The following is a 13112-nucleotide window of genomic DNA, read 5'->3' as shown; positions in this document are numbered from 1 at the left end:
TATGCAAGGGAAGAAAAAGTAGGGAAAGAGCGAATATAAAGATAGGAGACGAAAAATTAGAAGAAGTGCCTGATTTTAGATATTAGGAATAGTAGGGATATAAAGCAGAGGATAGCACAGGGTCGTGTCGCCTTTAATAAAAAGAAGTCACTTCTATGCTCGCGAACGGTTAATTAAGAAATTCGAAAAGGATTGTTAAAGGTTTATGTTTGGAGCGCGGCGTTGTGCGGGTGCGAAACATGGACAGTGGGCGCGGTGGAAAAGAAAAGGTTAGAAGCGTTGAAAATGTGGTGTTGTAGGGGAATGATGAGGATAATGTGGGTAGAAAAGGTTAGAAATGAAAAGGTTTAAAACATAGGCGAAATAGGTTGGTAGGACACCTTCTCAAGCATGAAGGTCTAGTCAGAGACATATTAGAGGCAGAAACAGGAGTTAAGAGGGATAGAGGTAGACCTAGGTTAGATAACTGTTCACAAATAGTCAAGGATGTGAGTTGTTCTAGTTTTAGGGAAATGCCAAGTTTAGCTCAGGGTAGGAAAGAGTGGAGGTGCGTATCCAACTAGTCTTAGGACTGACGACCTTACGATGATGATGATTCTACTATTAGTTTATGATAATAAATAGCATGATCATTACGTAATATTTTATATGTATTTTAAATTACGAAAAAATCAAATGAAATTAAGCTAAGTAAAATGCTAAATTACTTATGTTCTCAGGAATTCTCCAGTTAGGGAACACTTTAGATTTGTAATTTGAATTTATTATTCAATTCTCTATTTGAACATTTTCAATATTCGTTCATTCCTGAATAAAGTAAATAGAAATTTCCCTTTTCGGAACATAGCTAATAAAAAAGTCTATCAATCGATGTTTATGTAATTGTAGAACATTGGGTACCTAATCATATTTATGAATTTCTATAACAACATTCTTGGTAAAAAGTGTACTTTGCGAATAAGATTTAAAAAGAAGTTGTAAAAAGACAAGGCGATAAGGATTGCGACTGCTGACAATGTGTGTCCTAGAAAGTATTTAGAAAGGGGTCAGTAGAATCAGCACGGCCGACCCCTACCGACTGAAATCGTCCTTAGTCTGCAAAGCACATCCCGTAGGATAGGCAGGATGACAGGCAACGCCACTGTACTCTGCGTCAAATACGCGAATTATCCTCTCGCTCTACGCCCAAGCAATGTCATTTATTATTAACGGCTACGTTGTTCCCGTGTAGTCAATTTATTGACTGCCCAGTGGACGATATACCCGAAAGTGTCATTCAATAAACATGTAAATTGCGTGCTTTTCGAAGTGTCCAGTGACCACCGCCATCGCCGCCACCACTACCACCCTCTAACATCCCCCCGCATCAATTCTCTAAAACTTTCGTGACTAATGAATGATATTGCGATACGGGAGAGGTAATGAAATACTAAGCGCATATAGTAGAGCTTTTTTTGTTACAGAAAGGGTTTCAGGGTATAATTGCTGAATGAAACTCTGAAGGGGCCTCTCATTCGTTCGCCCCCTTTGTTCTTATTGTTGTTATTTCATTTTCATGAATAAAAACGTTTGGTAGTGGACCATTCATTCATTGTTGTTGTCGAATAAAGCAGTTTATCACTCATTGTTGATGTTTTATTTTGTTTTTTGCTTGTAGTAGCTTTTTAGGTGCAAACTATATCGACATTTAAAGGATACTTATAGTAATAATAAAAATAATAACATAAACAAACTAAATAATTAAATAACCTATAAACATATAAGTGTATCTACAGTTGCTGTTACTGTTAAAAATGACAATTTAATTAATTTACGTTAAAAACTGATGGTTCTGCAGTGATAATCATTGTACCATGTTAAAGTGACTTTTTATTAAACAACCAGACACTTAAAGAAACTACGGTTTCAGAAGAAACAAATTCCGACTTCAAGTGCCTTAATCATTAATAAATAAAAAGGTAAGAACTGACAATAGTTTGTTCAAAGGGAAGGTTTAGTTATTGTATAAATTTGTTATCGATATCTACAACTTCTTTTTAATTTATTTATGGCAAGAAATGCTTTTTTATTCGTATTTGAATTGGTACAAATTGTTTAATTAATTTTTTGACAAATATTTATTAAGTTAAACGAACATACAGATATTATGTGCCCAAAATATCGAAACCAGACAACGAATACATGCTATGGTAGTGGGGTTAGGAAGTGCATTCATTATCAAAAAACAATTAGGTGTGTTTTAAAGGGTTGGGTGGCGCCAACATTTACCGGCAAGTGGAGATGTAAAATTTTTCTTTGCTCAGGTGTGCACGTAGATTTAATCGGTTTACGCCCATGTTGACTGAAAATGGACCAAAACAAACTACGTCGATTTTGCGACTAGGGCGCCAAACTGTGGGCGGTTTTGGGAAGAATTCACCACACCCGGAGTGTTGACAGATACCCGGAAACGGAACAAAAAGCGATTGTCCCAGATTCTGGAAAAACCGACACTTTGATAGTAATGCTCCACATATTTTCACTAATAAAAAACAAAAATGAATCTAAATATGATTTGGTTACTAAATTGATCGTTAAAAGTTAGAAATAATTCAACGTTCGTATCTGTGGGTACCGACAGGACATATGTCTTTGTTCAAGGGGGTTGCATCTGAACATATATTGAGTGAGAGAGAAATACCTGCTGCTCGCTGTGAGAGCATTAAAAATTTAATTGTACCTACTGTTAAAGTTATTCTTGATTTTGCTCGGTCCAACGTGTTGTGGGCGACGCTAGAGACGCCTGCGTCGTGACGTCCCCAGCGACGCCCTACGGCGAGCCCGTGAACCTCAGTCTGACCCTAACTCCGGTAACCGCAGGAGATCAGCGTATCACGACTGAACTTTGCAAATAATTATTTTTGATCGTTTAGGTTTGTAGTTGTCATATAAATAATATCGCGGGCCGTAGTGTCAACATTGACGCGAACTTTGACCCCTTTCGAACGGCCGCAAGGGTTAAAAGTGTTGCAAAGACGTAGCCCACATAGTAGACTGTCAATCCGACAGCAGTCGAACACGTTAGTGCCAAATTTAAGAGTTTCGTTGACCCGGCCAGTATTATCAATTTAATCGGGGATATAGACTGATTCGTTATTGTTGAACATGGGTGCTAAGGGTAGCGTTGAAGCAGCCAAGATTAACGTTCAAAACTGGAATAATCTCGAGGTGAGAACACAGCATACATCTTCCGGTATTTATTTAGTGGTATTTTCACCGGAAATCGCCTTTATACTGCAGTAAGCTTATATATGAGGGATAATAGTACCTATTCCTAAGTAAACAAACAACATCAGGATTTCTGATTATCCCCCAATAAATGTTTTTATATTAGCTAATAAAAGTTTGTCAACAATAATCCCAAAACCTATTTGATCTTGTGTATAATGAATGTCATTCCTGTCTTGATGAACTATGTACATTCCCATTTTTTTTTTAAATTTGTAACGTAGTAGCCGGTTGTATCTGGAGGCAATCGATTTGGCAAGGTGTCTTAGTTTTACCATCAGTTTACTTTTATCCCTATGTCGAGACAGAATATACGCGCATGTCTCCACAGTAACGAGAAAACGCGTTTGATTTTCTCTTTACCAGATTTTGTGCGACATGCCAAAAAGACACATTTTCTTTCCGAAATTGACCTCTTGTTGACATTAATCTGTCATGTGAATAGGAGATGGAATTTCAGTGAAAAGAGACACACCTTTTCTATATGTAAACACGCCCTTTACTTTCCAGAATTAATATATTAGGGTGTGAAATATCTAAAAAGTATTTGGTGAACTACACGTGTGGAAAATATTACTGTGATTATTTACGAACTTTGTCGTAAATTGTAAAAGCTTGCAAAAAGTTTTAAGTTAATTTTAGGAAAAAAATAGGAATCAGGGTATTTTAAAAACATAGATATGAAAAGTGGGATATCAATTTGTGAAGAAAATAAATCGTTACCTTAAATTTTCATATAACTGTATTAAATGATCCTATATTGAATTAAAAACTGTACCTTTCCTATTCAATATAAATGATATTTCAAAGGCACAAGTATGTAGATTCTTACGTATCTATTATTAATTCTATTACCGAATGTCTAAACGACCATTTGAATTTGATACGAATTCTAGGCATTTTCAAATAATATTTCCCAAAACTATTGATTTGCTTGTAGCTCGGCTTTTACATTACACCCTAATATGAACTGTAGTTGATAGAGAACACCCATTAAGGAAAGTACCTAAACCGTTTTTGTCAGAGTTACATATGTTTCTTGAAATATATCTCTTGCCAAATATCTCATTCATTGTAACATATTTTATTCTATTCAGAATAATATTCCATGCATTCAAATCTTCCTTGAATAATATTGTAGTAATTATTTACCATTAGAAAACTTGTAAGTAATTAAAAATTGCTAGAATATCAAGTAGACGCGAGAGCTTTTTTTAATTTATTTTATAATTTTGTTTTCGAAAGTTTATTTTTTTTTCACTATTGCTTTCTCCTTATTGTTATTAAGAAACATTGAGGAATAATTCTTCACAAATTAATCTGTTTGATGAGAACTTTCGTAAAAAAATCCATAGATTTTATAAACCCAAAGAGAAACAAAATGAGAAACCGTAAAAAATATTTTTTTAAACATCTCTGATAAAAATGTATATATGCAGGAAGTAAAACGGGAAAAATGCGCACTTTTCCGAACGATATTTTATTGAGTCGTTTGACGTTTATTGAATATGGCACAAACAATTTTTTATTTCGATGTTTGAGAAAATATATGATCTTTCAAAATAACTTGTAATATCTACAAACATTTATAATATATCATGCTGTACCAGTTTAGGGTTTAGGTATCTGTCGCTTCTGCCGCCCACGAACGAACCTAAGCGCACTCTTACCTGGTATAACTTAATAAAACATACTTCGTTTAAAAAATGACATATTGAAAAAGTTAGGCACCGTACAATTTTTTGTTTCTCTACCGGTCCCTTTCGTTTATCTTTAAATTTTCTTTCGGTAGATTCATCATCTTTCAAGGAATTACTTCATTCATTCATTTTCATCTTCACATATTTCGCACTTTCTTTTATTCTCTTTCAACCAATAGGTACTTGAGCTCATTATATACATTCCTGATTATTTCATATTATTCGTATTCTTTATCATTTTATTCACATTGGCATATTCATCTTTTCTTCTTCGTTAATCGTGACCTAACGTTATCTGTCTTAAAGCTTCTTCCCTCTCGTCATATTTGTTTCTTTAAAAAAATTCGCAAAAGCTATTTATCTCCGCATATCTTTGCTTATATCTCCCTCTTGGAAACCCTTCAGTTTTCTTTTTCATATCTTTACACTCCTCTCTTTCTCCATATTTTTGTTTTCCTCATCCATCTTTCCAGTCAATAATCTTACAAAGCTTTCGCTAATTATTTATCAATGTGAACATTATCCTTGTTATTCTCTACTGATATATACCCAAAGTAGTTTATTTTTTTTTACTTATTCAATTATTTCTTTATTCCATTTACTCTTATTTGTTCAATGTTTAATCCTGAATCGTTTTGGAATCCTTTTGTCATTTCTATCAAAACTTCAAAATTCGTCGGTAATAAGACAATGTTACCTGCATACGAGAACGCCCATATTTCTTTTTTAACTCATAACTATTCCACCTTCATCACCTTTCTCATTGTTTCTTCCAAATCACTTATGTATACTTCATTTACTTTCTCTAGCGAAGGGCCTCTTCCAATGTCTTGGATGCGCGCTGGCAAAATCATAGGTAGGGAGAAAAAAGCGATAGTGTCGACTCTTGTTCATTAAACATACTTTTTCATACAGTACCTGCCAAATGTTTTGTTCAATCATGAATAGTAGTGCCAGTCGAAAACAAGCGTTAAAGCCGTTAATATATCTTCAAATATAAATAAATATATCGTTGATGTTTTCAGTAGTAAATGGTACCAATAACAGCACATTTGAGCAATGCAATTGTAGTGGATAAAATGGTCAATTTTTCCGTGCAGTACTGTAAGGATTATAGGCTCCTCACCGGTTAAGAGTTTGGACGAGAATTGTCTCCTTTCTTTTCTGGCCTAGTGCTGTTCTGTTCTACTTTGCGCCGGTCAAACTGAAGGTCACATCGCTACAGAAAGTAAACGAAGTATACCTACAAGTTGAACCCAGAATTTCTTTGTCTCTTTATTATTATAAACTTTTACTATCCCTGCTGTTTAATTATTTTCAGATCTGCAAATATTACTTTACTCTACTTATGTATAGGCGATTGTCATATAAACTGCGTATATCGTTGCTGATCCCTCTCTAAAACGAAACTATATTTCACATAGTTCTTAGGCTTTCACGGCCGGCGTATATCGATGTAATATTAGTTACGACTCAGCACCTGCCCAGTTACCACTGAAGATGCCGTCAGCAAGGAACGGCGAAACGTTTGGAAAAGTAAAATTCCAGGGACCACGGCCAAAAACCCCGGAAGAAAACACCGCATCGATATATTTCACATAGCATTTCACTTTCCACCATGTGCTTCTTCATTCTTCTTCATGTAATCTAACTATAGATTTTATATAATGCGTCAATTAACGTAATTCCTCTTTAATTTTTTATTATTGTCCCATCATTTTTCTTGAAAATCGGCGTTTTTATCCCACCAAGAGTTGACGACTTCAACATGACTAAAGTAACTACCTCCTACAATAATTCTTGGTATCCATTGAGTAACATTTGGGTTAAAAGTCACCGTCCCAGTTTAACTCGACTAAAATATACTATGGTACGTGCTTTCAAATTGCAAGAGATGCATGAGAAACGGTATTGGATGTGGGCCAAACAAGCTTCTTACCCGCGCCGATAAAAATTTTATGATTGCATAAAACTTAACTTCCCTACATATCCGCAACGACAGAACAACAGTTATATGCACTGATCTACCCTTATAAATATCTCGAAGCGACTTTAAGAAAACACGTTTTTTTTTAACAGTTCTTGCGTGTATCTTTACAATGATTTTTCTAAGTAATTAGGTTATTAATGAAAATGCTAGTACAACTCGTCCAAATTAGGGGCTGATGGTATTGGTAAAGGCTTTCGCGATCAGTTGGTGATTTGGGTCTAAAGGTCGTCGTCGATTGGAGTTGGATCCTAACGTTTCGCGAGTGGCGAGCCTCTTCAGTGGTCCTTCCACCTCTGATATTGAATGTTCAATGAACAGTCAATAAATATTCTTGTCTTTGATAAATGGACTATAATAAATCTGTTTATGTATGAAACTTATATATACTATAGAATGCCTAATAGGTACATTGAAATTTAAAGTCCCCATAAATTTTTAATCAAACTATTTTCAAGCATATACTATCATAAAATGGAATATAAAAGTCGAATTGGAACCGATGTAAACTATAGAGCTCCTACAAAGACGTGAAACTGCCCCAAATTAATTACCCTTTGTAATAATGCCTTTATTTCCACTTATTGGATGGGTAGTTTGTTAGCTTATAAAAAAAGTCTTTTGATGCTTCGAATAGCAATATGTTCTTCAAAGCATAACGCCCTTGGGCAATGTCTACAACAAAACTCGGCTGGCAGGTAATAAATTTTTTAATTATTTCGTTATTTCGCAACTTATAAACAAAGCGTACCTACATGGAGAGAAAAATATTGCAAAAATAACCACGCTGTCTCCTAATCTGGATGCTTTTGATTGACAATGGAAAAATTACCACGCTGGCACAGTGAAAATTCATATGCTTTCTAGTAAAGTTTAAAAGGTTCTCAAGGTACAAAAATTATTAGATTAATATCGCATTTTGTCAATACACTTTATAGTGACAAGCATGATTTTTCACCCTGTAAATTGGTTACAGTACCGCGCAGTTTTTGATGGGAAAATGGATTTCTGCCGCATGCTGCAATAGAACTTTCAGAAGATATTTATTTATTATCTTGATCAAAAGTCTTTGAGACCACAAGTCACAAAAATTTCCAGTTTTTATGTGTGTACACATATGTATACAATTATATTGACACTAGCAAATATGTATGTGATTGTATGTGTCAAAAATTTAACACCTACTGAATTATTTCTACCCCTAAAATGAATTAAAAGGAGTTGTTAAATTAAGATTTCCAGGACACCATTTCATCTGAAAAAAAAAACAGCCGGAGCTTCCTTGTAGGGATCAAATTCGGTGGTTTAAGTATTTAAGTTACATCCACAATTTCCTTTTTATCGCCAGTACTAATAGTTATCATGATGCACCAGAATGTTAGTTAGGGTAGACAAGCTTAAACGGTCAAAAACTGGGAAGATTTTTGGGACTTTTCCTCAAAATTTCGATACCCATATTCCTATCAAAAGCTGTAGGGTACTTTAATACCAAAATGGGGTAATTCTGAATTTTAATTTTATTGCCTAAGCAGTGTTTCCTTATAGGTACAAACAGTCATTATAACTTTATTACATCGTCACCTGTTTAATTTAAAAGTTAAAATCTTAAAAAAAAATTATCTAACAGTAACTGAGTGAGCTTTTAAAAGCTCATTGATGCAACGCAACGTAAATCCTTTTGATCATGTTATCATTCATCTTCTGCATTTTTGAAAAGGAAAAATGTTTAATAGCTTCTCACGACGGAATCGTACGAAATGAGTCATTATCCGGAGATCAAAGAAATACTAGCTGGCGTACACAATGATTCTACTCGCCTACGATAAAAACATCGGTATTGAATTGCGTAGGGTGAGAGCAAGTGCACCGACGGAGCTGTGTGTACTAGTTCACTACTTCCCACTGTGCGAACGGTCAACTTACACCCTTGCTCGCTTACTCCGGGAGCGGAGCTATCGATTATTCTCTACTCCACCCTAATTCAGTGCCTGTTACATACACACGTATATATATACACAGATGCTGTGAGCCTTGCACTGTCGCCTGTCGCACATCCTTCCTTCTATGCGCTTTAAGGATGTACGTATGTGTATGTAAAGATGTATGCATGTATGCTCTCTGCTGAATCAACTTCGTCATTTTCTAGTTGTACGCTCTGTTAAACATTCGATTTCTGCATTTGTCATTGCCCATTTAATCCCAGCGATCAAACTTCTTCTTGCCCTCCAAAATAGACAAGTCAATGGGGTTGTTTGTTTATTTTGAAACGTATCTAATTCTAATTTTTTTAGGTTTTTGCTCAATATGAAAAATATTAACAAACTTAACAAAATCATCTAAAATGTAAATCGGATTATTAATAACAATTTGTGAAGGTCATTATAGTTATTTTCATACTGGTTCCCTCGAGTCGGCCAGCCGAAAAAAGAGAATGACTGAGTATTAGGTCGCTTACGTAAATGATGCGCGGCTGCAATTTACGATGAGGCAGAAGAAGAATCATTCTCTCTCGCGCGTGCGCATGCGTTCCGCATAGCTTACCCCTCTTCTCAGTAGATATCAAGAGAACACGTACAGTCCTCTAAACGTACAAAAAATTTAATAATAATATTAAATTATCGTGATAGTTATTATTGCAGAAAATAGAAAATTGACCAAAATATCTATCCTGTAGGTACTTTTTGCATGATGTACGCACATCAACGGGCCTAGCTGTCATTTTATAGAGGATAGAAATAAAGTTGCTTTCTTAATAATGTTGAATATTCGTTGACAACCTCAGGGAACGTAGCAAGGACGTAAAGTCGTTCGCTGAGATTGTACTGAAACTGTCTCAGATGTCAATCATAGTAGTTGATGAAACGTCGGATAAACGACTCCGTTGGTGTTATTACCAAAGGATAAACAATCCTAAACATCAAGCATTATGTAGATATTGCCGGTCGTGAATGCCTAACTCTTTTTATAGATGTTTTATTTAAGATTTACTGTAAGTCAATACACTTTACAAAAAAATTGAAGGGCTGAGAATTTTCTTTCGTTACTCATGGAGAGTTTTCGTTAAATGTATAGAGTTTAAAAAAATGCTACAAATGAAATTCCTAATTGACATCGAACCAAAATTCTCGAGTCGAGAAATTTCATCTGTTTTACGTCTATTAGGTCTGATATTAGTAAATTTCTAAGTCTATTTTTGTGTGTGATTTTCAATAAGGAGGAGAAAACAGATCTCACTTTGTCTGTTATTGTCCTTTCTGATACGATTACGTTAAATTTGTTTATCAATAATTAGGTAACATTTATTATAGAGACATATCTATATATGTATAATATATCGGGTTGTTCGGAAAGTCATTTCGTTTTTTCCCGACAGAGGATTTAATTGTATTCTTTTGCACCCAACTTCACATTTAAGCCGTATAATTTTTATATGCTTTGAGAGCTCATATAGCAAGGCTTGTGTGTGAAAAATTCCAATTAATTCTACGCAGTAGTTTTTGGTTGGTGCCCTTTTAAATATGGAGAGCGATAAGCAGCATTTTCGACATATCTTACTGTTTTACTACAGAAAGGGTAAAAATGCTGTTCAAGCCAGAAAGAAATTGACTGATGTGTATGGAGAAGGTGTGTTGACAGTACGCCAGTGCCAGAACTGGTTCGCTAAATTTCGATCCGGCAATTTTGATGTCGAAGATGCACCACGTTCGGGAAGGCCGGTTGAAGCTGATAAAGACGCGATAAAGGCATTAGTTGATGTGAACCGGCGAATAACAACACGTGAGATCGGACTGAGGTTAAATTTATCAAATTCAACAGTTTATGACCACTTGAAAGGCCTGGGATTATCCTCGAAGCTCGATGTATGGGTTCCCCATGTTCTCACAGAGAGAAATCTGTGTCGCCGCATTGACGTCTGCGATTCGCTTCTCAAACGTCACGAAAATGATCCGTTTTTGAAGCGCATCATCACTGGGGACGAAAAATGGGTTGTATACAACAACGTCAAACGCAAGAGGTCATGGAGCAAAAAAGATGAACCGGCTCAAACCATTTCCAAAGCCGATATTCACCAAAAAAAGGTGATGCTGTCTGTTTGGTGGGATTTTAAAGGAATCGTTTTTTTTGAGCTTTTACCGGATAACACAACGATTAATTCGGAAGTCTACTGTCATCAGCTGGACAAACTGAATGATGCACTTCAACAGAAAAGGTCAGAACTAATCAACAGGAAAGGTGTAGTGTTTCACCAAGACAACGCGAGACCTCACACAAGTTTGGTCTCTCGCCAAAAGCTTTTACAGCTTGAATGGGATACAATGCTACACCCACCATATTCTCGAGACCTGGCACCATTGGATTATTATTTGTTCCGGTCACTCCAAAATTTTTTAGACGATAAAACCTTCACCTCAAATGAGAAACTGTCTTTCATTTCCACAAAAAAAAACGAAATGACTTTCCGAACAACCCTATACATTTATTCGGGGTAGAACAACTGGACAAAAAGCGTCTACAATTGTGTGTTCTCAAATATTTTTCAATAATTAAATGATAGATGAATTGAAATTATTCGATTTGTGAGATAGATATGTCCTCTTCGTCGATATTTCGATTACATAACTTTGATTAAATATCTGCTAATTATTTTCGCTAAAATAATATTCGTGTTTAGTCTGTTTTATTTTACGATGAAGTTCCAAAAATATGTATGCGTGTTAGTTCGCCTCTTCGTTCGTTGCGTGAGTTTTGTCCATTTTTCAACGCGACAGGTCTCCTAGTTAGACGAACAACAGGTTAATTTTGCTGTTTTTTCGTTTATTTAAAACATCATTATTAACGAGTGCATAGCCTAGATAAGTTTCTGCATATACTTAAAGGTAAGAGATTCACTCATAAACATTCCAGATAATTTCATGTAGGTGCATATATAAATAGTAAGTGGTATTTACAACATTTCATGGAAATCTATCCTCTTTTACTGAAAACTATTTCGTACATTCACCGCTGCTACTCTATGAATAGATTATATGTTTACAGTGAAACATTTGAACGTTTGAAATCAACGTTATATAGAAGTCGGTAGATCAGTTATTTGCTAATTAATTTTAATTTATTAGATATTTAAGTAAATTGTACGGAGATAATTTCCTTCATTTGCTTCTGTTAATAAATAATCCTATAATTGGTATTGAATAATTGAACAAATGAGGTTTTCACGTGATGGAATTCACTATTTTTAAAAAACTCACTTCATTGATCTGCACATGCCTCCGTGGGGTGAACTACACGTATGTTATCGTTTGTGTAATTGTCTAATAGTGAAGTTTAGTGATTTTCGTTGTTTATATATTCTATAATATGCTTAATTATGTGAAGGATTAATATTAGTGATACAAAACTACTGTTCAGATTTTCAATGGCGAACACAATAACAGGAATTCAGGAAATTTAAACATCCTGAGAATGAATTGAATTAAATTAACACTACATGTATAGAATTTGCTTTCTACGAGGGTGGATTGATAAGTTTCCGGCCTAACCAAGAGATGACGCCACTAGGCCTAGCTTGAGGTGACATTCTATAGTACCATCCTTGGATAGCTTGTAGCTATAGTTTCAGCCCGATCTCCTTGCTAGTGTAGGTTTGACAGCACGCTGAACAAGACGCCTCTGTGGTTTTCGTAAAAATGGAAAAGCAGGAAAATCGTGCTGTCATCAAATACTTTTATTTGAAGGGGTTAACGCCGAAGGAAATTAAAAAAGAGATGGACTCAACACTGGGGACATCCTCCCCGTCATATTCAACCGTTAAGCAGTGGGTTTCCGAGTTTAAAAAGGGTCGTGTGAGCACCTCTGATGGGCCTCGCTCAGGACGCCCCGTTGAGGTCACAACTCCAGATATGATCGAAAAAATTCATCAAATAGTGCTGGGAGACCGCAGATTGAAAGTGCGTGAGATAGCTGAGACCTGTAAGATGTCATATGAACGTGTGCAACATATTTTGCACCAACATTTGCATATGGAAAAGCTCTGTGCAAGATGGGTGCCGCGTTTGCTAACAGTCGACCAAAAATTGATTCGAAAAAACATTTCTACCGCAAATTTGTCATTGTATAAGCGTAATCCAAGCGAATTTTTGCGTCGATTCGTAACCGTT

The 13112-nt window shown here is 35.5% G+C and overlaps 1 protein-coding gene across 1 annotated transcript in view; it reads left to right on the top strand.

Moving 5' to 3' along the window:
* The first annotated feature begins 2857 nt into the window (after positions 1 to 2857).
* LOC108736889 overlaps positions 2858 to 13112 on the top strand; it is a 152682-nt gene continuing 142427 nt past the window's right edge. The window contains exon 1 of the mRNA XM_018469496.1: positions 2858 to 3207. The gene's annotated coding sequence lies outside the window, so the exon portion shown is untranslated. The remainder of the gene's footprint in view (positions 3208 to 13112) is intronic.

Source organism: Agrilus planipennis, unplaced genomic scaffold, assembly GCF_000699045.2.
Source record: "Agrilus planipennis isolate EAB-ADULT unplaced genomic scaffold, Apla_2.0 scaffold55, whole genome shotgun sequence".
Classification (NCBI taxonomy): domain Eukaryota; kingdom Metazoa; phylum Arthropoda; class Insecta; order Coleoptera; family Buprestidae; genus Agrilus; species Agrilus planipennis.
The sequence above is the reverse complement of the archived record's forward strand: the minus strand, read 5'-3'. Positions and strand labels throughout refer to the sequence as shown.